The sequence below is a fragment of the Rhinatrema bivittatum genome, chromosome 2 (genome assembly GCF_901001135.1).
Source record: "Rhinatrema bivittatum chromosome 2, aRhiBiv1.1, whole genome shotgun sequence".
Lineage (NCBI taxonomy): Eukaryota > Metazoa > Chordata > Amphibia > Gymnophiona > Rhinatrematidae > Rhinatrema > Rhinatrema bivittatum.
In genome coordinates this window covers 330905395-330930248 of record NC_042616.1, presented here as the reverse complement: position 1 = coordinate 330930248, position 24854 = coordinate 330905395, and the positions used below count along the sequence as shown (strand labels likewise).

Below are 24854 nucleotides of genomic sequence, written 5' to 3'. Positions count from 1 at the left end.
GGCTGGGTGGTTCAGATCCAGTGCATTACATTGTTTGAGCCTGATATAGATCAGTGCCACTGGAGATAAGACTGCAGAGAAACTTCAAACTTTTCAAAGGAAGCCTAAAAACTTGGCTTTTTAAACAGGCTTTTTATAAAGAGAATGGAGAAACCAAATAAGATCGTAACTCAGCACCGAGTACGGAGTTTCTAGTTTTCCGTTTTGTCCCACCGCTAAATATACCTTAGTTTGTTAACCTTAGATATGAACTGCAATAGAGACTCACCAAACTAATGAAAACAAATCAACAAATAGTTTTTATATTAAAAGAACCCTGTTACCGCTCATTATTGGCATGTCTATAATATGTTATCTATCCTAAACAATTTTTATTACTTTGTGTGCCTTTTTGTAAACTGTTGTGATGGTAAATTAACTTAACGACGGTATAGAAAAGATTTTAAATAAATAAATCAGTGGTATTCACTCCCAGCCCTCCAGAGCAGCCAACAGGATGGATTTTTAAAATATCACTCATGAATATGCATGATATAGATTTACAAGCAATGGAGGCAGTTGGCATGCACATCTATTTCATGTATATTCATGAGGGATATCCTGAAAACCCAACCTTTTGACAGTCCTGGAGGAGTGGGAGTGAATGATACAGGGGCTGGAGTGATATTTTGTGAGATGGGGAAGGGAGGCAAGGTTCATAGTAGTGGGAAAAGATAGAAAATGTACAAAATGTGTGTATTATTAAATGGGGAACAGTTACTACTAATTTGTTCTAGTGTGATTGTTGTTTTTGTTCAAAATCAGACACAAGAGCACTGTCAGCATTGACCAAGGTCATCAGTTACTGTATGATTATTTGATGCCGGCTGCCCTTGAAAAGAAATAGTTGCTGAAGGCATTTCCCTTTTGCTCCCCTTTGCCATTCTTCCTTCCCCTGCAACCCTGGCCCTCTCTTCTTTCCCCCACTCACCCATCCATCTCTTTCTCCTCCTTTCCCCACTGCTTTCCCCTGCTCCCCTTCCCAAGGACTTTCTGGGTTATGCTGGAGCTTGTGCCTGCTGATTTTGCTGGAGACCCGAGAGAATACTAAACACAAGGACAGATACTCTCAAAGCAGCGTGTGGGTGTAAACGTGCGCCTGTGTGCTGGCCCACGCCGAGGGGCATGCATATTGTATATATGTGCGCATGTTATAAAACAGCCTGGATGCGCACACAAGTGCGACTTACTTTAAGTGGACACGTGCTTGTGCGCGCAAAAGCTGCTTCTACTGCATAAGTGGTGACATTTTAAAAAGGACGCACGCCAACACAATTGCCTGTTTTACCAGTTCCTCCCGAGTTCACCCAGTTAACAGATAGGACTTCTAAATCCCCTGGTTTGATAGTCTGTACACCCCCCCCCCCCCCGCCAATTACCCCAGACCTTTTTTTTTTAAAACTTACATGCCATCCATAGCAGAAGTAAAGTTATGTGGCAGGGGACCTTGATGTGCGTAGGATCGTGTAAGTATTTATGTACAAATTTCTGGTTTGAGTATCAAAACGCCCATGTACCACCCAGACCCTGTCCCCGCCCCTTTTTGAGAAGTTCCGAGATGTGTGCATAGCATTTACGCACGTATCTGGGCGGCTTTTAAAATCCATTTGGCGTGCGCAAGCCTGATATATTGGCGCATCCCCTAATTGATGCATGCGTCGGGCTTTTAAAATTCACCTTAAAGGCTATTCAGCTGTGGTCTTCAATATCCAGAAGTCTGGTTTTCACTATATGCAACAATGAATATTCATCAAATATGGCTGAATGGCTTTGGTCTAAGAGTTCACTTAATTTACATATTTTCGTTATGCTAAATATCACTGGGTGACAGAGCTTGGGAACTGCTGCTTTAAAGCAGGGGGTTCCCAAATCTGTCCTGTTGACCCCAGAGCCAGTTGGGTTTTCAGACTAGCCACAGTAAATATGCATGGGAAACATTTGCATATACTCAGACTCCAATATGTGCAAATTTATCTCATTCATATTCATTATGATATCCCAAAAACGAAACCAGCTAGTGTAGGGGTGGGCATCTCCAGCCCCCGAAGGCAGAAAACCATTTGGGTTTTCAGGATATCCCTAATGAATATGCATGAGAGAAATTTGCATGCTCACTGCTTCAGCTGTATGCAAATCTATTTCATACATATGCATTTGAGCTATCCTAGAAAAACAGACTGGTTTGTCACCCTTGAGGACTGGAATTTCCCACCCCTGGGTGGGGGGAATTCCAGGCCTGGTTCTGAAAATATTGAAGACGGATGGATGGGAGAATACTTTCCCCCCTCCCTCCTCTTCCTCCCATTGGTCTGCTGCCCTGACTGGCAGTGCTCAGCAGCTATCCTGCAGGCAGCAGTTTATAAATAAGCTGCACGGGAGTGGGGCTTTTTTTGGAGGTTTGTAATTGTGTTCCAGAAATAAGGTGAGAAAAGGGGTAAGATGAATTTGGATAGGGAGGAGCATATACAAGCAGTTGCTGAGGGAAGGATGCCATTCAGCTATATTTCTTCAAAGTGAACTTTTGCATGTATGAGCAAAGAAAAAAAAAAGGCTTTTCAATTTTATTTGCTTCACTAAGGTAAAGGTGAGAGCCTTAAGGCTCCCTTGATTCAAAGGAATTACATGGAATGTTTTAAGTAAGATTTATTTTTATTTTTCTTCAAGATAATAAAGTTCTATGGTCAGGGATATGGTTATTTGAGGTTTAGGAGATAAAGAAAAAAAGAGAAATATCCAAAGTAAAATGTTATATTTTGAAGTAATTCTCCATTTTTGGAAATCAGTTATATTGTCCTCTGGAGGGTTCCACCTTTTTTCTGAGGCCTGTTCGCATTTTGATGCAGTCTGAGCTGGCATTAAGAAACCTTTTCCTTTTTCTTTTTTTTTTGGTAATTTTAAAGACTACAAGTAGAGCAAGTGAGAGAGGGTGCCTGGATTGACTTTTGCATTTTCCCAGGGTATAATCTTGAAGATGGTAGTGGTTGGAAAGAATTTTTTTTTTTTTTGTCTGAAGGTAAAGGGCTTTTTAAAATTTTCTTTTTCTTGTTTAGTTTCTCAGGGATTGATGTCTGTTTTCATGGATTACTTTCTTACATCGATTTGGTTGTAATGCTTTCTGCAGCTCTTTTCTGAGTGGTTATTTTCTTTTCAGTGCTGTGCTACTGTGTGTCATAGCTGAAGCATTAATTCCTTGTATACATTAATGTAAAGCAAGGGTGGCCAACTCGAGAGCCACAAACGGGTGTCCACAATGAATATGCATGAGACAAATTTGCATACAATCAGGCACTGCGTGCAAATGCACCTCGTGCATATTCATTGTGACTATCCTGAGAATCGGGCCTGTTTGTGGCTCTAGAGGTCCTCCTGATATAAAAGGGAATTTGTCTGCTCCAGCAATATGTGAGTGAAAGCAAAACTTGTTTCTTATAAGGCGTGCCTCCGGTACAAAATACAGGCTTTTAGGACCCAAATGTAGATCCTTTTAAGTGACTAAGAAATTTATATTAGCGGATAAAAAAAGGTGATCAGTAGTTTTGTGTAATCAGTCTTTCCTAGGCGCATATTCAATTCATTTGAACACCTGTAAAAAGTCCTTTGCATGCCTCTGCTGCTCCTTAGTCTTTAGGTGTGGCTTGTTCTTGACTGTCTGCCATAGGTAGGAAGTGGTTTGCACAATCTCATTCCTTAATATGATTCGTTTATTGGAAAGAAGAGAGCAGTCCTTTTGAGTTTAATATAGCTAGGTTTATTCTTAAATCTGACTTTTTTCTGTGCACAGTTGCAGTACTGGGACGTTTTTATTCCAACACATAATTGAGTTGACAGATGAAATAACTATATAGCACTTTCTTGTCAAATCTGTCAAGATTTTAGTATAAGGGTCTCCCCTCCCTCCATTGATAAAAACAAAGTAAATTATGGCACAGCTGTGCTGATCCTTATTGGCATACCAGGTAGGCATCGCACCGATCCATTTACAGAGAGGGGGAGAGGCGGAGTGGCAGCACAGCTAGGACCAGCTTTTTCTGTGCCTGAGACAGATATACAGAATTATGCCCCCTCTTTCACTTTCCAGAGTCTGGTCTAACAATGCTTTCTTCAGCAACAAAGGCATAGCTGTCCTTATAGTGGAGGTGTTTTCAGCAACACATCTCTCTCTCTCTCTCTCTCATGCCAAGTAATCCCTTTCTTTTCCTCCCCCTGCTTCTCCTGTTTCCCCCTCTCTTCTAATCCACTGTACCCTGTCCCCCCTCTTTCATCCCCCACTTCTTACTCTGCATCACCCCCTATTACTTGCCCTAGGTCGGGGGAGGCCAACCTGTGGCTTGGAAACCACATGCAGCTCGGAAACCACATGCAGCTCTTTCATATGCAAAATGTGGCTCTTGTCATCCTTTCCCCATGGCAACTTAGCACCACTGCAGAGGAGAGTCAGGGAGGGAGCACACTGCCCAGAGAAGAGCCATGCTGCTTCCTATTCCAGCTCCTTCCTGTTTTCACAGTGTTGCTGACTGCAGGGAAAACAGAGAGGGGCTGAAGCAGGGAGCAGAGGCCTTTCTCTGCTCATCCCTGCACTACCTCTTCCCCTCCTGACTAAATGTAGCAGTACTGGACAGGAGGGGAGGGGTGAGGCTGTTGCTGACAGGACAGCAGTCAGCTCCCTGCAGCCTTCCCCATTCTGTCCACCATTTCATTTGCTGCCTGGAGTAGTAGAGGGCTCTTCTGTTTTCTACTGTCTGGAGGGGAGAGACTTTAGTCAATGTTGCCTCTGGTCCAGCAGATCACTGTGCTCCCAGGACTTGGGATTCAGTTAACAGAGGGTTGGATGGAGTCAGGCCTGAATACATTGTGGCCAGGGAAAGTGGTGAATGCTGAAAGGGGTTGAATACTTGGAGGGGAGAGCAGTGTGAGAAGAGGTGAGATGTGTGAATCCTTGGAGGAGTGGGGTGGTGAAGAGGTGGGTGAATGCTTCTGGGAAGAGTAATGTGAATGTTGGAAGAGTTGAAAGAAATAAATACTAGGAGTTGAGAAGAGTTGATTGCTGGGGCCAGCAGAAAGAGAAGCTAATTGTTGTGGGGGAGGTGAGGAGAGTTGAATATCTCCCTGAAGTTAAGAATGAAAATTGGACTGTCTGGTTCCTTCTGCCTCCCAATGTCCATGCAGCCATGCATTATGCAGCAGTTGTGAGGGGGACTGGGGCTAGGGATAGAAAGATGCATGAGAGCCATATGAGAGCAAGTGGAGTTGACATGATTTAGCCTGGGATGTGGTAGATGGTGTTTGGAAGAACTGGGGGAAAGGCAGTAGAGGTGCAAGAAAGCCAGAGGAGTATGTGTGTAAAAAAATCAGAGATGGTTATTGGGAGGGGTGGGTGAAAATCCAGAAATGGTCTTGGTGGTGAAAGGGATGAAGCATGACATGGTTGTTTGAAAGGGTGCAAGAATGGGTGACAGAGCCATGGGGAGAGGAGAGGAAGGATACTGGAGCCAGTAGTAGTAGTGGTGGTGGGGAGAGTGAGAGTCAAAGGTGTGATGATGGTGGAGGGGTGAGAGGAGAACCAGAGATGGTGATTAGGAGTGGGAAGAGTTTGAGACACCCACAGAAGGATGATAAGCAGAGGTGAGAGCCAAAAGGGATAATGGTAGAGTGTACATTTGAGAGGCCAGAGAGGGAGAGGAGGAGACAGGAAGGATGAGAGAGAGGGAGGAGCTGGGGGCAGGGAGATACTGGTATTGGGAGTAGAGAGGATATCAGGATACTGGTGCTGGGCAGAAGGTAGAAAAGTAGCAGAAGGAGTGGGCTGGGAAGCATTGCGTTGGGATCATGGAGCCCCCATCATTGTTCTTTAGAGGATGGTGGGGGGGGGGGATGTCAGGCAATTGAGAAACAGACTGATGGAGAAGATGGTGTGAGACTCTGCACCTAGTTCTTGAAAATGTGTGACTCTTAGATACTGTGCATTCTGATTCCTTGGCTATTGGGGTGTAAAAGGTTGGCCACCCCTGCCCTAGATCTTTTTCTCCCCCCCCCCCTACTTCTTTTGCATCCCCCTTTCACTCTTACCTATCCCCCTGCCCAGCAGCAGCAGCAGTGCCCTCGTAACCCCTCCCCCCCATGGACTGCACAGCATCAGTCCCTTCTCTGGCTCCCCTCTGTCCCCCTTCCCTGTGGCAGCCCCCTCTCCTCCCTCCTGTGCTCCTCAGGCTGCAGTGCTGCAGATCTTTCTGCAGTGGGAGCAGCCATAGCTGAAGAAACTTAAAATCAACACAGGGCCAGTGAGCCGAGAGGCAGTCCCTACCCTTCTCCTACTCAAGCTTATTCATTGCAGTGTCCTGAAAACGAGTGGCTGGAGGTCCCCCACCACTTTCCTAGGTCCTTCAGCCTTGTGCATCCTCCTACAGTAATTTTCAGGCTCACAGGCTCCCCCTGAGTTTTATCATTAAACTCCACTATCAAGTCCCCACCACAATCCTTCCCAGAAAAATCCTGTAACATCACATAGTTGGACATCATACTTTTAAACATTAAACTCTCTTGCAAAACATGTTTCAGAAATCATATCAGTCTGGTGAATGTATTTGGTGATTTTTGGAAATAGACTGCAAAAAAACAAAAGAAAACCCCAAGAAATACCTAAATTTATCAATTAAGGTATTCCTATAACATCTGTAGAAGGTAGTCTCTGAAATGGCTGGTTGGGCTGAACCAGAATTTTTTTCCTTTACTACTCACCATATGAAAAACATTCAAATTATGTTATCACTTCAGTTTCAGTGACAAAGTCCCTCAATTACCAGGCACTTTGTGAAGTAACACACAAACCCTGCAAAAAGTCACTCAGAACCTATATAGTAAATCTGCCTTAGCAACACAGCATTAACTCCCAGAACTCAAACAGCAACAACCCTGCATGCAAAGGCAACACAATACACCTTCTAGTGAGAAAAATGAACAAGCTGGACTGCTACAGATCCCTACACAGAACCTCCATGCTAGCAGAATACTTCACCTCTGTAACACATACAGAACCACAGACAGAACCTCGCCAAATACTGAATAAGGGATCAGAAATTAGAAACAGAAATATGCAGGTAACTGTTCTGCTCTCCTCTCCAGTTCCCACCCCACTGCAATTCCTGTTCCCTGTAGATAGGAGCAGAGGAGGGAAACAAGAGGAGAAGGGGCTGGATTAGGGAGGGTTCCTTCTTTGCTCTGTTTACTCCAGGCTCACATCCACTCCCATCCAGTTCCTTGCCTGCTGCCTGGGAGGGAGGGGCTGGGGTAGGAAGCAGAGGGCTGATCTCTACTGCTAGAGGTTTGGGGCATTAGCCAATAGTCATCTGGACAGAGCCTTGTGTGTTTATGCCCATAGGGTAAAAGCAACCTTGCTGCTGATACCCTCTAGGACTTAATGCCTGGGGCAGCAGCCCCCACTTCCTTAATCCTGGCTCCGAGAGGTGGCCCAAGATGGAGGAGGGAAGAGAGCTGGAATGGTGGCCCAAGGGGAGGGGGCAGGAAGAGAGAATGGCAGGATAAGGTGGAATGGGAGCGAGAGAGAGAGAGGTGGGGACATGTTGTGACATGCGCTAGTTGGTAGTACTGTTGGCCCACAGCCCTGCATGGGAAAATGTATCCAGTCTTCCAACCTCTTTGGGTTCAAAGTGTCCACTGCTTGGAAGTTAGTGAAGACCACTGGACTAGAAAATGCTTTCCTGTGGCAGTTATCCTTTGCACCCCTTCTAAAGGGGAACCCAGTTGTGTTCTTTAGATGTCTGGCATCTAAGACTTCTCCAGATGCCTCATGCTGGAAAAATGTACTGAGTTTGGGACAAGGAAAAACTACTGCTGTTGACTGGAGGAAATTCCCCCACCTTGCTGTCCTTTAATATTTGGTGTAAGTGGTCTTCCGAAGGGGTGGGCTGCTGAGAAACCTCATTTCATTCCATCTCTTTGAAGTGACCTTCAAAAGGACTAAAGCAATCCCTTGGGAGCTTTTGTGACAGTCAGCATGGAGATCCAGTTTGGCATTTAGAGCAATAAAAACACACTGAGACCAGCAAGGCATTTGGGAGACAGAAGTTATCTGCCTTGGTCACAGAATCTTAGCTAGAAAACGTTCACACTCGCCCAGGGATTGCATACAGCAGTGTTCCCCGTAGTGACCCCTTAACTCCAGTTGCTAAGAAACGGGTAAATCCATCTTCTCTTTTTGAAAAATTTCCCGTTAAGCATCTCAAACAAGCTGAAAAACCTGGCTTAATACACACATGAACTGGGGAAGCTCAGTGGCCACCTGCTTTTTCCTTGCTTGTGCTGATGCCCTCTCTCCCCTTGGAATAACCTCAAGCTTTCAGCAGCACTGGTCATAATCCGTACAGCAGAATTGGGTCCCGGTGATGTTCCTGAAGCGGCTGCCTTTGTACCAGAGGTGCAGTCCTGCACCCCTACTTATCTGGTTATTTATCCGACCTGCTTATCTGGGATATTCAGCAGCAGGGCTATGCTATTGATTATCACCGTCAATCTCCATTCAGCTGAATAAGTTTTGTACATTTTACTGGGGAGCCAATACCTGCTACGTTCCACGAGAGGATTCTAAGCCCATCAGCCATATTTTATCCAGTAATATCATTGTAGCAAAGTATACCAGACATTGCATGTTGTTGTGTTCCTCCCCCCCCCCCCCCCCCCCCAAGCTAGGGGCTGAACACTTTCCCCTTTGACCATTAGATCACTTCCCCAAAGGCTCTTGAACAGTGGAACATAGTTTCCCCTTCCCATCTCCCCACCAATCCCCCTCTGATTGTACCCCTCCATTCCTCATCTCCTCGCCTCCAAAAAAAAAAAAAAAAAAAAAAAATGGAGGCATGGAGACCGTTTGTATCCGTTTCGGCTCCCCCACCGATACTGAAAATTTCTGACAACATTATTAGACTAAACAGTCTGTCCGCACCACCACTAAATGTCCACCAAGCTCTAGACTCAAGGCTCATGGGCCCCCACTTATTGTCACAATTACCCTTCTGCCTTTCTCACATGAGGAGAGGCCCAAGTTGTTGCTCAGCAGAGTTCAACATCACTTGTTGCCTTGTGTGTCCAAGAACTGCTGGGTGCTTGCAGCAGACTCCAACATGTGCCATTATATTCCATTCGTAGGCATGCAGGATATTGTAGTGCGAACTGTATTTGCTTCTTGGAGATTGGCGCAGATCCCAGAGAATTCTTTCCACTTCAGTGATACGGTGGCTGAAAAATCTTGAAAAATGAGAATCTTAGTTTTCATGTTGTAACGAAGAGCTTTTCCTGTATGCTTGAAGTATAGCCATTTTGTAGGAATAATTCAAAAATTGGGCTATCACTATTCTGGGCCTGGCGTTTCCCGGAATCCGGGCTCCCAATCTGTGTGCCTCGTGGAGGAGAAAGACCTAGTTTGTCCAGCAACCATCCTTCCAGTAATGCATGAATATCTCGGTCTGGTAAAGCCTCCGGAAAACCCACAAATCGGTGAGAAGTCCTCCACTTTAGCTTCCTGTGCCTGCTGTTCAAGGCCCCCTGTTTCTGCTGTAGGGCCGAGGTATCAGTTTCTAGACCCGTAATTCTGATTTGAGTCTCTTTGACTTGCTTTTTGATTTCTTGTAGCGTTTCGTTGCCAGCAGTAATTTGAGAGCTGGCTTGAAAATGTGTCCAGAGCCTAGACTACCGCCCGAGTAACCTCCTCCATTATCATGCCGTTGATGGAACCGTTGCATTGGTTCAGACTAGGCGGCCCGGTGGTCATCTTGGAATCTGCCGCCTTGCCCGGAATCTTTTTCTCCCTTTGCGGTTTGCTGGCCATCTCCCTGCTTCTGTGCCAAAGCTCAGCGATGCTACATTGGGTAGCCACGGATGGAGATATTCGGGGCCCGATTCACCAAGAAATGCGTCCGAAAACGGCAGTTATTGGTGGGGGAGTTGAGACTTAGGTAGACACACGTCCTACTCGCGCATCGGATCACGTGGTCCTTCCACTTTGGACCTTTCTCTGATGTATCTGAAAAATGTTTTGTCACCTTGCTTTACCTCTTTGGCAATCCTTTCTTCCGCTTGACTTTTTGCTTTCTTGATTACTTTCTTCGCCTCCCTCAGTTCCACCAGATATTCTTCCTTGTGATTCTCCCTTTGGGATCCTTTATAATTCTTAAACACTGTTCTTTTTAGCTTTTATTTTCTCAGCCACCTCCTTTGAGAGACAGGTTGCTTTTCATTACTTATCTAACAGATTAGTTGCCTTGGTAATTGCTCCTTTGAGTTTGGCCCACTGTTCCACAGCTCTCATTTTCTCCCAGGCTTCTAGTTCTTCTTCCAGGTACTTCCCCATTTCAACAGTCTGTTTTTGAACTGCAAAACTCGGGTCTTCGTGCGACTTCTCTATATCCTATTTGTGATATGAATCCATACCGTTTGATCACTGGTGCTGAGGTGGGCACCCACCCGGACATTAGAGACATTATCTCCATTAGTGAGCACTAAATCGAGTATAACTCCCTCCCTCATGGGTCCCATTACCATTTGTTTGAACAGAGCCCCTTTGCAGGGCATCCACTATCTCTCTACTACTGTTAGATTCTGCAGAAGGGATTCTCCAGTCTACATCCGGCAGATTAAAATCTCCAATCACCACTTTTCCCTTCTTCCCCATCTTTTGGATGTCTTCAACCAGATCTCTGTCTAGTACTTCCATTTGATTTGGAGGCCTGAAAACCACGCCAATAAAAATGGATGCCCCATCTTTTTTTTTTTTTTTTTTTTTTTGGACTGCTGATAATGCTTCTTCTTTGTCCCATCTTCCTTCCAGCTCAGATGCTTGGATATTGTTTTTGACAGAGCCACTCCTCCCCCTTTTCTGTCCTTCCTTAACAAGTTATAGCCCGGTGTGGCCATATCCCAATCATGAGATTCCGTGAACCATGTCTCTGTGACAGCAACAATGTCCAAGTCCGCCTCCACCATTTCAAAAATTGGTTCCTACACCCTGACCCCTGCCCCAGCCCAATTCCAGCATGCTTCTTCCTGTTCAGCCTGGCCCCAGCATAAGCCTGACCACTGTTCCTAACCTGACTCCAGCACACTTCTGTCAGACTCTCCAGCCTGATCCCAGCATACTTTGACCTCATTCCCCAGACCGACTCCAGCAATCTTTCTCCCTCCCCAGTATTACTCCAGCACATCTGGAACACCTGTCCCTTCCTGAAGTCAGCACTCACTCTCATATGCCCAGCTCAATCTCCAGGACTCTGAGCCACCCCCCCCCCCCCCCCCTTTACCAGACCAACCCAAGCATTCCCTTCTTCCATCACTGGCCCAGCCTCAGCATATCCTGCCTCCCTGCCCCTGCTCAATCTCAACAATCCCTTCTCCCCTGCCAGCTGGACCCAGTACAATCCTAAACCCCCAGCCCCACATGTCATATCCAAAATAAAAATACCCCCGTCCCTGCCTATCAAACTAATTTCAGCAAAGGGCCCCAGGAGCCATTCCCCCTTGTTTCTGCCCTGCTCTTCCTGCTTTGCAAAATGGCAACCTTTGAACCTGAGGGCCATTTTGCAAATCGGAGGAGTGGGACAAGAATGATGGGGTTAACTGGTGCCCTTGCAAAACCTGTGAAACCACAATGGGGTATGGACTGGATGATGGGGGGGGGGGGGGGGAGGTTGGCTTCTGCTAAAGTGGGTTTGGTGGGTTGAGGGAGGGACCCAAAATCAGGATGTGAATTTTTTTTAAATTCTTGGTTAGTGGCTGGTGGGGAAGACACGCATGCGCCCCACAACACACACTGAAGCCAAGCATATTCTATATAGATAGACATGAGAGAATAATTTAGATAGTGACATTGGCAGGCCATGGACCTGTTTTACTTTAGGCAGACTAACTGCAATTTTTGACTCCTATATGTTAATTTTTTTTGTATTTTTATATTTATATGCCACTGTGAGCTGTGGATTTAAATGTGGCATTGTGTGCAGTGTTCGTGTGGAGGTATATTTTATATTATGTCATAGAACACTCTATACACAATCTGGTAAAGCAAAACTTAGTTTACTAAATGCTGGAAATAAATTTGTTAAATTGCCAAAGTAATATCAACATTGAATACAGTATCACTGTAAGCTGTACATATATCAATACAGGTAAATAGGAGAAATAAAAATAGAATATTAATAAAGAACAGAACACCTCCCTTATATACTCTCCTCTTATAAGCCAGTGTTCACAGGAAATCTGGAGGACTTTATGGGTCCAGGGATTCTGAAGAAGATGCCTCTGGTCTGTTTAGCTCATCCAACTAAAATAAGCAAATGCTTTGCTTTATATATCCCTCTGCAAGTTAGATGTTTCAAAGGCATTTCAATATCAGTCCTTTGATCTCCTATTTGGTAAAAGACACAAACTGTTTAACTTATCAGCTTATTGGTATGGGTACTAGTCTTTAACATTTGATCTTCCCAGGTAATAAATACTAAATGCCATGGCCTTTGTTCCCAGGGACACCCAATGTTCCTTGGCACCATCCCTGCTCTTTATCAGCACATGGGTGCCAGGAAGTCTCAGGAATGGGGGAACAAATGGTAATAGTGTCAGGCCTGTGTACAATCCCTATACTTAAATCTCATGCAATATATTGATTCATACTCATCAATCATTAGAGCCTGTTCTAATCCATAGCTGTCTATTTGTGGTACAAAGACTTCCAGAGATCTAGCTGTCTAAAATTCTTTCCACACTCCATCCCCATCTTCTTTGGATCAGAACTGGAGAAATTATTTACCTGATAATTTCGTTTTCCTTAGTGTAGACAGATGGACTCAGGACCAATGGGTATAGTATACTCCTAGCAGTTGGAGACAGATCAGATTTCAATCTGACGTCAGCCCCTAGCACATATACCCCTGCAGGAAGTGCAGCTCTTCAGTATTCTCCTCGAAAAGCATTGTGGATATATGTGTGACTGACTGATTAACTTAGTAATTTGGTTAACTTGGATAACTTCATAACTTGGTTAAACATTAAAACTTGATTAATTTGAACTGGTTGATTGACTATAGCTGGAAGCCGCCAGTGTACTCAACCAGAAAGCGTCGACACCCGGCAGGGTGGATGCCCTAGGTAAATGAAAACATGGCTTACCCTTGAATCATTTGCAAGACCATACGAGACGGCAGCCAAGGGTGGGATGCTGAGTCCATCTGTCTACACTAAGGAAAACGAAATTATCAGGTAAGTAATTTCTCCATTTCCTAGCATGTAGCAGATAGACTCAGGACTAATGGGATGTATAAAAGCTACTCCCGAACCGGGTGGGAGGCTGCCCGTGACTCACTTAGTATTGCCCTTGCAATTGCTGTGTCCTCCCGAGCCAAAACATCCAGACGGTAGAATCTGGAGAAGGTATGGATGGAAGACCATGTAGCCGCCCTGCAGATCTCGGCAGGTGACAGCAGTCTAGTTTCTGCCCAGGATACTACCTGGGCTCTGGTAGAATGGACCTTGACCTATAGAGGTGGTGGCTTGCCAGCTTCTATGTAGGCCGCCGATGACTTCCTTGATCCAGCAGGTGATGGTTGCCCGTGAGGCCACTTCCCCTTGTCTCTTTCTGCTGTGAAGGATGAAAAGGTGGTCCATTTTTCGTATGGGTTCGGACATTTCCAGGTATCTGGATAGGAATCTGCTGATGTTGAGGTGTAGACTTCGGACTTCCTCCGAATTCTTCAAGCCATCCGTCATTGGTAGTGAGATGGTCTGGTTAAGATGGAAGTGTGAGACCACTTTGGGGAGGAAGGAGGGAACCGTGCATAGTTGGATGGACCCCGGGGCGAGTCTGAGGAACGGCTCACGGCAGGACAGTGCTTGTAGTTTCGATATGCGGCGGGCTGAACACACCGCCAGCAAAAACAGTCTTTAAGGTTAACAGGCGGAGGGACAGGCCTCAGAGGGGTCTGAAGGCAGTTCCTGCTAGGAAGTCCAAAATGAGATTGAGATTCCACAGAGGTACCGGTCACTTTAGTGGTGGGTGAATGTGTTTGACTCCTTTCAGGAAGCGTGACACGTCAGGGTGAAAAGCTATGCTGTCACCCTCGCTCTTGGAGCCGTAGCATGACAATGCGGCCACCTGTACCTTGATGGAGTTGAGGGACAGACCCTTCTGTAGTCCGTTCTGTAATAATTCCAGGATCACGGGAACTGTAAATGAGCGTGGCTTGATGTTGTGGTCTTCACACCAGGCTTCAAATACTCTCCAGATCCTTATGTACGTTAGCGATGTGGAGAACTTGCGTGTTCTGAGGAGTGTCGATTACCGCCCCAGAGTATCCGCTCTTTCTCAGGTGAGCCCTCTCAATGGACAGACTGTAAGAGAATTGAGCTGGGTCCTCGTGGAGGATCGGACCTTGTTGTAGCAGGTCTCTGTGTGGGGGCAGGGGGGGGTCCCCTGCCAGCAGTCTTCTCATGTCTGCGTACCAGGGTCTTCTTGGCCAGTCCGGGGCCACCAGAAGAACTAGTCCCTTGTGTAGGTGTATCTTGTGGATGACACCCAGTAGGGGCCACAGCAGGAAGGCGTATAGTAGGATCCCCGGGGGCCAGGGCTGTACCAGGGCATCGATCCCTTGGGACTGTGGTTCCCACCTGCGGCTGAAGTATCTGGATACTTGGGCGTTGGAACTGTTTGCCAGAAGGTCCATGTCCGATGTGTGTGTTTAATTTTTTATGTGCCATTAGAACAGAGGTCCAGTACCAAGTTTTAATCAGAATAAATTTATTTTTTATTCAATATTGAGAGCCAATCACATTAGACCCCTGGGTGGCATAGAGTGGGAGCCCACTGTTTGTTAAGGGCTCTCCCTGCATGTCTCAGCATTTGTTAGTCAGGGCTAAGTTTTTTATAGATAAAAAAAACATCCAGGGACTGTATAAAGTATCAGGTACCACTTGTGTCCTATCCAATCAGGCAAACTGTATCTATGCTTCCCTGATACCCCCTCCCACCTTAAAATCCAATTAGGCCTAAGAAGGGCCCATGTTTCTATTGAGTACTGTCAATCTTCTGTTAGTTCGTCCTGTCAATATATCAATCATTGTAGTAGGTCTGTGTTCTGTCGCTCGTTCCAGGCCTTTGATCAGAGTCTTGACCTCAGGGAATCTTCAGTTTAACTGGCCTCTTTCAGTCGAGATAGGAATCTGTGAGAACAAAGCTTGGAATGTGGCCTCAGCCATTTGCCATCGATAACCTCATGACCTTTCATCATATCTGGTTAGGTCTGAATTCATTCCAGATGGTGCTCAGTAGCCATTCACACACAGGTCAACTTAAGTTCAGTTCAGTGTCTGCCAGTAGTTTCAGTTAAGTCAGACAGCAAAGGAGTCTGGGATAAGCTGAAAGAGCCAAAGTCCTGAGCCAAAGGCTTATGTTACGCTGATGCCCATATCAGGTGTTCCCCACTGATCCACTATCATCTTGAAGGCTGTGGACGACAGCCTCCATTCTGCTGGGTCTAGACTTTCTCTGCTGAGGAAGTCTGCCGTGATGTTGTCTTTCCCGGCAATGTAGATGGCGGAGATCTCCTGGAAGTTTGCTTCCACAGGCGCCATCAGGGGGTCTATTTCTAGGGACACCTGTTTGCTTCTGGTTCCCCCCTGCCGGTTGATGTAGGCCACTGTCGTGGCGTTGTCAGACATTACTCTGACCGCTTTGTTTCGAAGTCTGTGAGTGAACCGCAGGCTAGTCTGACTGCCTGCGCTTCTAGGCGGTTGATGTTCCATCCCGCTTCTTCTGCGTTCCACTGCCCTTGGGCGGTTAGCTCCTCGCAGTGTGCTCCCCATCCTCGTAGACTGGCATCTATGGTTGGGGAGGATAGTCTTGATCCCCGGCTCATGTGGCTGGCCTGCAGCCACCACCGTAGCTGGGTCCTAACTCTGCCCATGAGTGATAGACATACAGGCTCCACCGTGATAGGAGTGAGCGCTGTAGGGGCCTCATGTGGGCTCGTGCCCATGGCACAACTTCCATTGTGGATGCCATCAGCCTGAGGACTTGCAGGTAATCCCATGCTGTGGGACGAGGATCGTTCAGCAAGGTTTGCAGCCGGTTCCACAGTTTTGATCTCCTTGTGGGGGTCAGGCTGACCTTGTCCTCTTTGGTGTCGAATTGGACTCCTAGGTATTCTACCGACTGTTAGGGCTGAAGGGAACTTTTGTTTGTGTTGACTACCCATCCTAGGCTTTCCAGTAGAGTTATGACTCTGCTGGTTGCTTGGCGGCTTTCCTCTGGTGACTTTGCTCTGATCAGCCAATCGTCCAGGTAAGGGTGAAGAAGGATTCCTTCAAGCCGCGGGCGGACTTCAAATTTTTTTTTTTTTTACTTTTTGTAACTTTTGGGACCTCAGACTTAATATAGACTTAATAAGTCGGAGGGTACACAGAAAAGCAGTTTTTACTGCTTTTCTGTGCACTTTCCCGGTGCCTGGAGAAATAAACGCCTACCTTTAGGTAGGCGCTAATTTCTGAAAGTAAAATGTGCAGCTTGGCTGCACATTTTGCTTTCTGAATCGCGCGGGAATACCTAATAGGGCCATCAACAAGCATTTGCATGTTGCGGGCGCTATTAGGTTCGGGGGGGTTGGACACACGTTTTCGACCCCTTACTGAATTAAGGGGTAAAGCTAGCACGTCAAATGCGCGTCCAATCGCGGGTTAACAGTGCGCTCCGCTGGAGCGCACTGTACTGTATCAGCCTGTGTAATTGGTCATATGACCCTCATCAATTATTGCCTAAACCCCATCTAAGTACACCTGGAGTTTAACTGACCCAGAAACTGGCCAATTTAAAATAGCAAAGCGTACTTTTAATTTGCCACGACCTGCCACAGTATCTTGGCATCCATTGCAATCTCCATTCAGGTAGTTGTATACATGGTTAGCCTATTCTGATTTATTTTTTTTTGGGGGGGGGGTGGCCACCCGCTTGTTAGAGTACATAGGGCCAGCATTCATTGTGTACTCAATGTCAGGCTCAGTGTAGCCTGCATAACAAAAGCTCCACAGGTGCAGTTATTTGGGTGTGTCTCCACCCTGCCATGAAGTATGGTCTCTGGTCCGATTAACATTTTCCCACTGGCAGTATAGCTTGCTAATTATTTTTAGGTATCCAGAACATTTAAACTCAGGTATGGCATTTACTCCCCCACCCACCAGTGGTACAAGAGGTGAAAAAGAAAAACAAACCTCTATTTCAAAAATCTATCCTAATTCTTTCTTACAAAGAAAAGGTACTCCCTGAATGTTGTGAGAACATACAGACAGCTTATACCAGGAACACAGAGAACAACAACTAAGAACTAATAAAACTGCATCAATTCAGACTTTATCATGTATGTGAGCAACAAAGTAGTGGCAGCTGCAAGTACATATATAATTAGGTATTAACTAGTGTATCATAAAAATATTTCATCATGATAGTTATTACATTTCAAATAGATTGCTTCATGAAACAAAAATAGTAAAAATTATGGGCAGCTTATGCATAAATTCTAAGCACTTCGGTCCAAAAATGAAAGGTTGAAGGTGTCTTTCAGTGTGTACAGTTCTTTCAAGACAGTGTTCTCGAAACTTGTCATTAAAGCAAAACCTTTGCACTTCCATCATTAAGTCAGATGCATGTGTATGAATTAATACCTGATATGAAATAAAAATAAAATTAAGTAAAAAAAATTCTATAATAGGAAGAAATCTCTCTAATTTTTGAAGCAAAAAGCAATGAGATAAGGAAATTTCTCATCTTTTTATATCAGATCTCTGTAAAAACAGCTACAAACATTTGCTTTGTTCAAAGATCAAGGCACTCAGAAACTAACTGCATGTTTCAACTCATTCTGTCATACAGGTTCTTTCACTAAATTGTATCTATAATATTTCATTACATATAGGGATAAAAAAAATACATTTTTATGAACACATTTAGTCAGATGACAGGCATTCCGGTCTGATTCAGGACCAGAAGCATTTTCTTTTAATCTAGTCTCCCCTTTCTTGTAGCAGTATGTTCGCTATCGGACATAAAGCCTATACTGCACATCTGCCTGATGCAGAAACGAAAAAGAAAGTTGAACCATAGAGCAGTGCTGATCATTTTCACACAAATATTCACCCAGTGCTTATAGAAACCAAACCTTATTAGTTTCTGTACAAATTCAATGCCAGTCATTAAGAGAGGTATACATTCCCTGTTCTGACAAGATACGGATTTTACTTCACTGCAAACAGAATTAAACATTCTTGCTAAATCAAGTTAATTATCTGCAAATATCTTTAATTCCTCATCAGTCTGTCATAACTTTTAAACTTAAAAATCAATTCATTTAAATGTTTTCTCCTCAGTTTGTATTTGCGTATGAGAAACTTCCCTGCATCCCCCCCTCACCCTCCTTTCTCTCTGCTGTTAACCCCTTAACTCCCTGTGTCTTCAATTTTTAAAACTTTAACATTAGTAATTGCTGCTACAGCAACCAAATTCTCATTATCCCCAATAAAGGAACCCCTGTGTTCTGCCATGACCCAATTCTGAATCCCTACACACTTGTGCAAGTCTACTGCAAGTATAAACTGAGACCGGGCTGTGATTCTGGATCAGAAGCCATTCCCTGCTCCAGGAATTGGGCAAACAGCAGTTTTTCACTGCAAGGGCAATCAGTTAAAAGCATGGGACCCCATTCCAAACAGTTCCTGACACCTGTGAACCTTCTCTGGAAAAGACAGTTAACAATCTCTGAAATCAAATCAGAGTTTTATCCTGGTGTTATAAGGTCCTTTAAATCTGCAGTTCCTATTTGGTTCAATAATTGTGCTGGAACATTAAACTGTTAGCATGTCTGGGTGGACTAGTACTATCAATAACCTGGCCGTTGGGAGTAGTGCTAGACTTACACATGATCCCAGGATTAACAGCAAAAAGGACATATATTCAGAAGATGACAAAAGAATTTATCTAACACTCTGGAAAACTATCAATCACTAATCCCATCCCCAATATTGTGTTACAATAACATAATATAAATATAATCCTGTAGTGATGCCAAATGTGTGCAGTGATCGTGTGGAGGTATATTTTATATTATGTCAGAACACGCGGCACACAATCTGGTAAAGTAAAACTTAGTTTACTAAATGTTGTAAATATATGGATAATCAGCAAACTAATATCAACATTGAATACAGTATCACAGTAAGCTGTACATAAATCAATACAGGTAAATAGGAGACAGAAATAGAATAATAAAGAACAGATGAACACCTCCCTTTTACGTCCTTCTCATATAAGCCAGTGTTCACAGGAAATCTGGAGGACTTTTCAGGCCCAGGGATTCTGAAGAAGATGCCTCTGGTCTGTTTAGCTCATACAACTAAAATAAGCAAATGCTATGCTTTATATATCCCTCTGCAAGTTAGATGTTTCAAAGGCATTTCAATACCAGTCCTTTATTTATTTATTTATAACTTTTATATACCGACATTCAAATGAATATTACATCGGTTCACATACAACTGGGAAACCAAAAAACTAGTAGGGAGAAAGGAAGGATAAAGTTACAATTAACAGGGGATCCTAAGGAACGGGGAGAGAATGTGGAACGGTCTAAGGGACCAAGTGAGAGTAATAGCAGGAAGGATACAGCGAACTTACAATTTTGTTGAGATAGCAACTATATTACATAATATATTACAAAAACTGTATGACAGTCAAAATGCCTAGTGGTTGCAGCAATTGTTAAGACAATGTATAATGTTTGGGTTTACCAGAGAAAGCTATAGGTATGTTGGGAGGATAAATGTAAAACATAATGTCTCCCATTTGGTAAAAGACACCAACTGTTTAACTCTGGAACACCCTCCCAGCCGAACTGAGAACACAGCAAAATTTAAAAACCTTCAAAAAAGAACTAAAAACCTGGATGTTCACCAAAGCCTACCAAAACTCCCAATGACTCTATGCTACAACTTCCATCCCTACCGACCCATATAAACATGCAGAACCAATACAAAGCACGTCATTTAACCTGTACAGTTTAACAACCAAACTATGCTTAGAATGACTACGATAACAATGTTAACAAGCACGTGAATTTCTGAACACTTGTTAAACATCGATACTTTGTAAACCGTTGTGATGGCGAAACCGAACGACTGTATATAAAACTTGATAGATAAATAAATAAACTTATCAGCTCATTGGTATGGGTACTAGTCTTTAGCATTTGATCTTCCCAGATGATAAATACCAAATGTCATAGCATTTTGTTCCCAGGGAACCGAATGTTCCTTGGGGCCATCCCTGCTCTTTATCAGCACATGGGTGCCAGGAAGTCTCAGGAATGAGTGAACAAATGGTAAGTGTCATGCCTTTGTATAATTTTTTGTACTTAAATTATATACAATATATTGATTCAGACTCATCAATCATTAGAGCCTGTTCTGATCCATAGCTGTCTGTTCATGATATAAAGTCTTCCAGAGATCTGTGTCTAAAATTAACTTTCCACAGATATATATTTTTAAAATAAAAATAGCTATAGATAGATTTTTCCACTAAAAGGAATCATAATTTTTTAACGTCCAGTGAGATGAATCCAGAACAAGTGGGTTATGCACTTCTACCAGCAGATGGAAACAGAGCAATTTGACATCAGTGACATTAGCCTGTCAGTATTTTCAGTTTTCATCAGATGGTGGCTGTGCATCTCCCTTCTGGGGATTGCTTCATTTTTTAAATTCTTTTTCAAGATTGTATTTGCCCTGCTCTTCTGTGGTGATATCAAATGGTCCCTCCCCCCGCTGAGAATTCCTGAGGTGATTTCCATAGTCCCTCAGATGAGTGCCTTGATCCAGAAGCTGGTTTTTCAGCTAGTGTGGCGTTGCTGCAGTGGGTGCAGGAAGCAGAGTGTAGCGGTGATGGCATATACCCTCTTCCCCTCCCCTCCCCCATCTCTGTGCTCAGCCAGGTAAGGCTGGAAATAGATCAGCTTATGTAATGGGCAGAAGTGCATCTCCAGATCTCAGCCTCACACATAGTAAAAGACAATGTAAGAGCAGACTTTCTCAGCAGGGGGAGTCTGGACCCAGAAAAATGGGCATGGTCAGACAAGGCATTTCAGCTGATTTTGGATTGCTGGGGGTCCTCCATTTCTAGACCTGGCAACTTCTCGCAATGCAAAAGTTCAGTGATTTTTTTTCAGTCACTGGAGAGCTCTGAAGTCATTGGGATCGATGCCCTAGTACAGGAGTGGCCAGAAGACAAGTTGCTATGCCTTTCCTCCATGGCCCATGTTGGGCAGATTGATGCAAAGGATAGAGCGCCACAGAGGGATGGTGCTCCTGGTTGCTCCAAATTTGTCCCAGGAGGTATGCAGATTTGTGGAGGTTCCTGGAGACTTACCCCTTCGACTTCTGGCACACAGGAATCTGTTAAGGCAAGGTATGGTTCTTCACAAAGATCTGTTTTACAGTATGGCCCTTGAGAGGGCTCACTTGCTAAAATGTGGATACTCGGCAGTAATTTCCACTTTGAATAGAGCTAGAAAGTTCTTCACTTCCTTGGCCTATATGTAGGTTTGGCGAGTGTTTGAGGCCTGGGGTAAGGATAGAGGTACTCTTCCTCATTCAGCCAAGATCCCACTCAGTTTGGAATGTTTGCAGGATGGCTTTAATAAAGGCTTGGCTCTCAATTCCTTAAAGGTGCAAGCAGCGGCTCTCGCCTGTTTCAGGGGCCAGGTAAATGGTGGCTCCTTGTCTGCTTATCCTGATGTGGCCCATTTACTGAAAGGAGTGAAACATCTTTGTCCTCCCTTGTGGTTTCCAGTACCCCTATGGAGTCATGAGTAACCTGTCCTTGTGGTTATTGACCTTAAACTGTTTCTTGTGGCATTTTGTTCTGCATGGAGAGTTTCTGAACTGCAGGCCTTGTCTTTGTGGGAGCCATTCCTCCAGGTGATTCCAGGGGCAATACAGCTGCATGCTGTTTCTTTTTGCCAAAGATGGTCACTGGATTTCACTTGAATCAGCCAATCTCCCTGCCATCTCTGGACAGAGTTGTAGAGGAGTATAGTCTGACCCTTGGTTGTCAAGAGACATATCCAGTAACTGGAGGTTCCTGAGCCTTTACAGAAATTGGATTGCGTGTTGTCCTTCACAGTAGGGATGTGCATCCATTTTAGACGAAACAGGAAATATCGTCTATATTTCCTATTTCATCACAGTTCGAGGAGGCCCTGAAATAATAGAAAACCCCCCGAAATTTCATGTGGTTTTATTATTTGGGGGGAGGGGGGGAGAAAGGGCACACAGAAAAACCCCAAACCCACCCCAATCCTTCAGATCTAATTATTTACAATCCCCCCTCTTGACCCCCCCCCCCCAAAAAAAAACTTGCCTAAAGTCCCTGGTGGTCCAGTGGGGGTCCTGGGAGCGATGGTCTCCCTCTCAGGCTGTTGGCTGCCCCTAATCAAAATGGCACCGATGGGCCTTTGCCCTTACTATGTGACAGGGGCTATCAGTGCCATTGGCCGGCCCCTGTCACATGGTAGGAGCAATGGATGGCTGCCGAATGATTGTACTATGATCCTCTTGTGTGACTGTTACAGGGATTACTGGTAATTATCAGTCCAGTCCCTAGACTAGAGTTATGTTCTTGTCTGAGCTCAGTGCTTCCTGTTTGAGTATTGACATGGTTATCTATCTAAAAGTAGACCGCGAAATAGTTATGGATTTAAGAATAGCCATTGGTCATTAATGGATGGAATTTTGCTGGACTTCGTTGGACGTCACAGATAAACAGTTTCAAAGGAGTGATTCCCCTAAGGTAGGACCTTTCGGTCCAAAACGCGATCGTGTCGGGACTGAGATTCAGACGCTAATTGCGATGAGTATCATTTTTTAAATCAGTTGGGACTGTGACTGGCTATTATAGCTTTAAAATAAGAGCTGTTAAGTGTGTTACACCTTAAAGTTTGTCAGCACACCTTGGGATTTTGTCATGTACATGCTTTGAATGATATATAATAAAGAATAGTAACGTAAAATAGTATCAGAGTTGTTCTTGTAAACAATAGAACTAGAGCCTATTTTTTAACAATTCATATATGATGAAAGACGAAAAAATTGAAAAGATGATGAAAATAAAGTAAAGTGACCTGATACCACAATGAGTCTGTTATTAATTACTGACTCTAAGAGTAAGGGTCCCAAAAAATTTGAAGTTTGGCTTAATGATATGCGTATGAAGTAGATACCAGTTGAACCATACATTTGGATTTGTTGGTTACAAACAGGGTTACTGGAATACACAATTTGTGTTTGTGGGTGTTTTGTGTGTTAGTTTTTTGCCAGTTGACTTTTTGAAGAGATTACTGGCAGGCTGATGTCACTGCAGGGGTATATGTACTGTCTCCATCTGCTGGTAGAGGTACATAACCCACTTGTTCTGGTTCATCTGACTGTCCTTAAAAAAAAAAAAAAAAAAAAATTAGGTAAGTAGTAATTTCTCATTGTCTGTTTAGGAGTCTCCCTCAACTCTCTTCCCCCACCACATTTTTTTCAGGGACAAAAAATGAGGGCAGGAGAACAATTGAGAACATTCATATACTTAATGTGGTACTCATGACAATTCTGGAGATATTTCGTGTTTTGTTCCGGGGGAGGGGTGTTATATTCAGTTGCATCCTTGGTTGGTCCTAAGTATAGGTTCTTATTAATCTGTGGAAAAAAATGAAATTTGAATCTGTCAAGGGATTCAGTCCAAAGATGTGCCCAATTCCACCTTTTTATTTTGTACTTGAGTGTAGACCAGGTTTTCAGGATATCTGTAATGAATATACATAATATCGATTTGTATACAATGGAGGCAGTGCATGCAAATATCTCATTACCTAGTCATAGTGGAAATCCTGAAAACCAGACTTGTTTATGGTACTCCAGGACCAGAGTTGCCTACCCCTGGTGTATACACTGTTTGGCAAAAGCTCCCTCAAACCTTAAGCTATTCATGCTGCATTTGTCCAACTTTGTGTCAATGATCAGCACATGCATGCAGGTAAGGATATGGTTTAAAAACAAAATTATGCCTTTTACAAGGTAGCTAATGCTATAGAAAAGTAAGAGAATGTACTCATATTTGAATGGAAATAATGTATTAACTCTCAAATTTTTCTAGTTTTTTTTTTCTCTTCCTTTGTAATTGACCTTGTGCCTACCCTTAGAAAAAAGGTGGAATATCAAATATTTTATAAGTTCAAGGTGAGGGACTTCAAATGTGTAGAGTGATAAAATCATGATCATGTCAGATTTTCCATGTGTTGCAGGGAGAGGCACTTGAATGCTGGTGTTTGCTGCTCTATCCTATGCAGAGGGCTACAGGGTCCTCTCTGGCATGGGGCTGTGATTTTTTTTTTTCATCAGCAACCACCTAGGAACTTAGTGTACAGGATTCTGACTTTCAGAATACTCTGGTGTTAATCAAAGCAGCTGGAGGGGTTTTCAATGGCGGCTACTCGTGGCTCTTTGGGAGCTGATTCATTCGAAATGCTCATGCACAAAAGGAGGAATTGCAACTTTTCCAGTTGATTACACATGTTTCCAAAAGATGCTCAGTGTATAACTGCATATTAATATCCTACAAATATAACAATCAACTATAATTCAGTATACTTAAAACCTCAATAGTAAAATCCCTCAAGTGTCTCAAGTCAGTGGGTGTTAAGGTACAAAAATGGCTGAACAAATACTTCAATCCTCTT

General features: G+C 44.0%; 1 protein-coding gene across 3 annotated transcripts in view; it reads left to right on the top strand.

Moving 5' to 3' along the window:
• The first annotated feature begins 2426 nt into the window (after positions 1-2426).
• Positions 2427-24854, top strand: part of LOC115084652 — a 109979-nt gene continuing 87551 nt past the window's right edge. Inside the window, exon 1 of one of the 3 annotated variants that reach the window (XM_029589789.1) lies at positions 2427-2461. The gene's annotated coding sequence lies outside the window, so the exon portion shown is untranslated. Of the gene's footprint in view, positions 2462-2594; positions 2618-24854 lie in introns of those variants that run through there. The other 2 variants (XM_029589787.1, XM_029589788.1) reach the window with 2 other exon arrangements.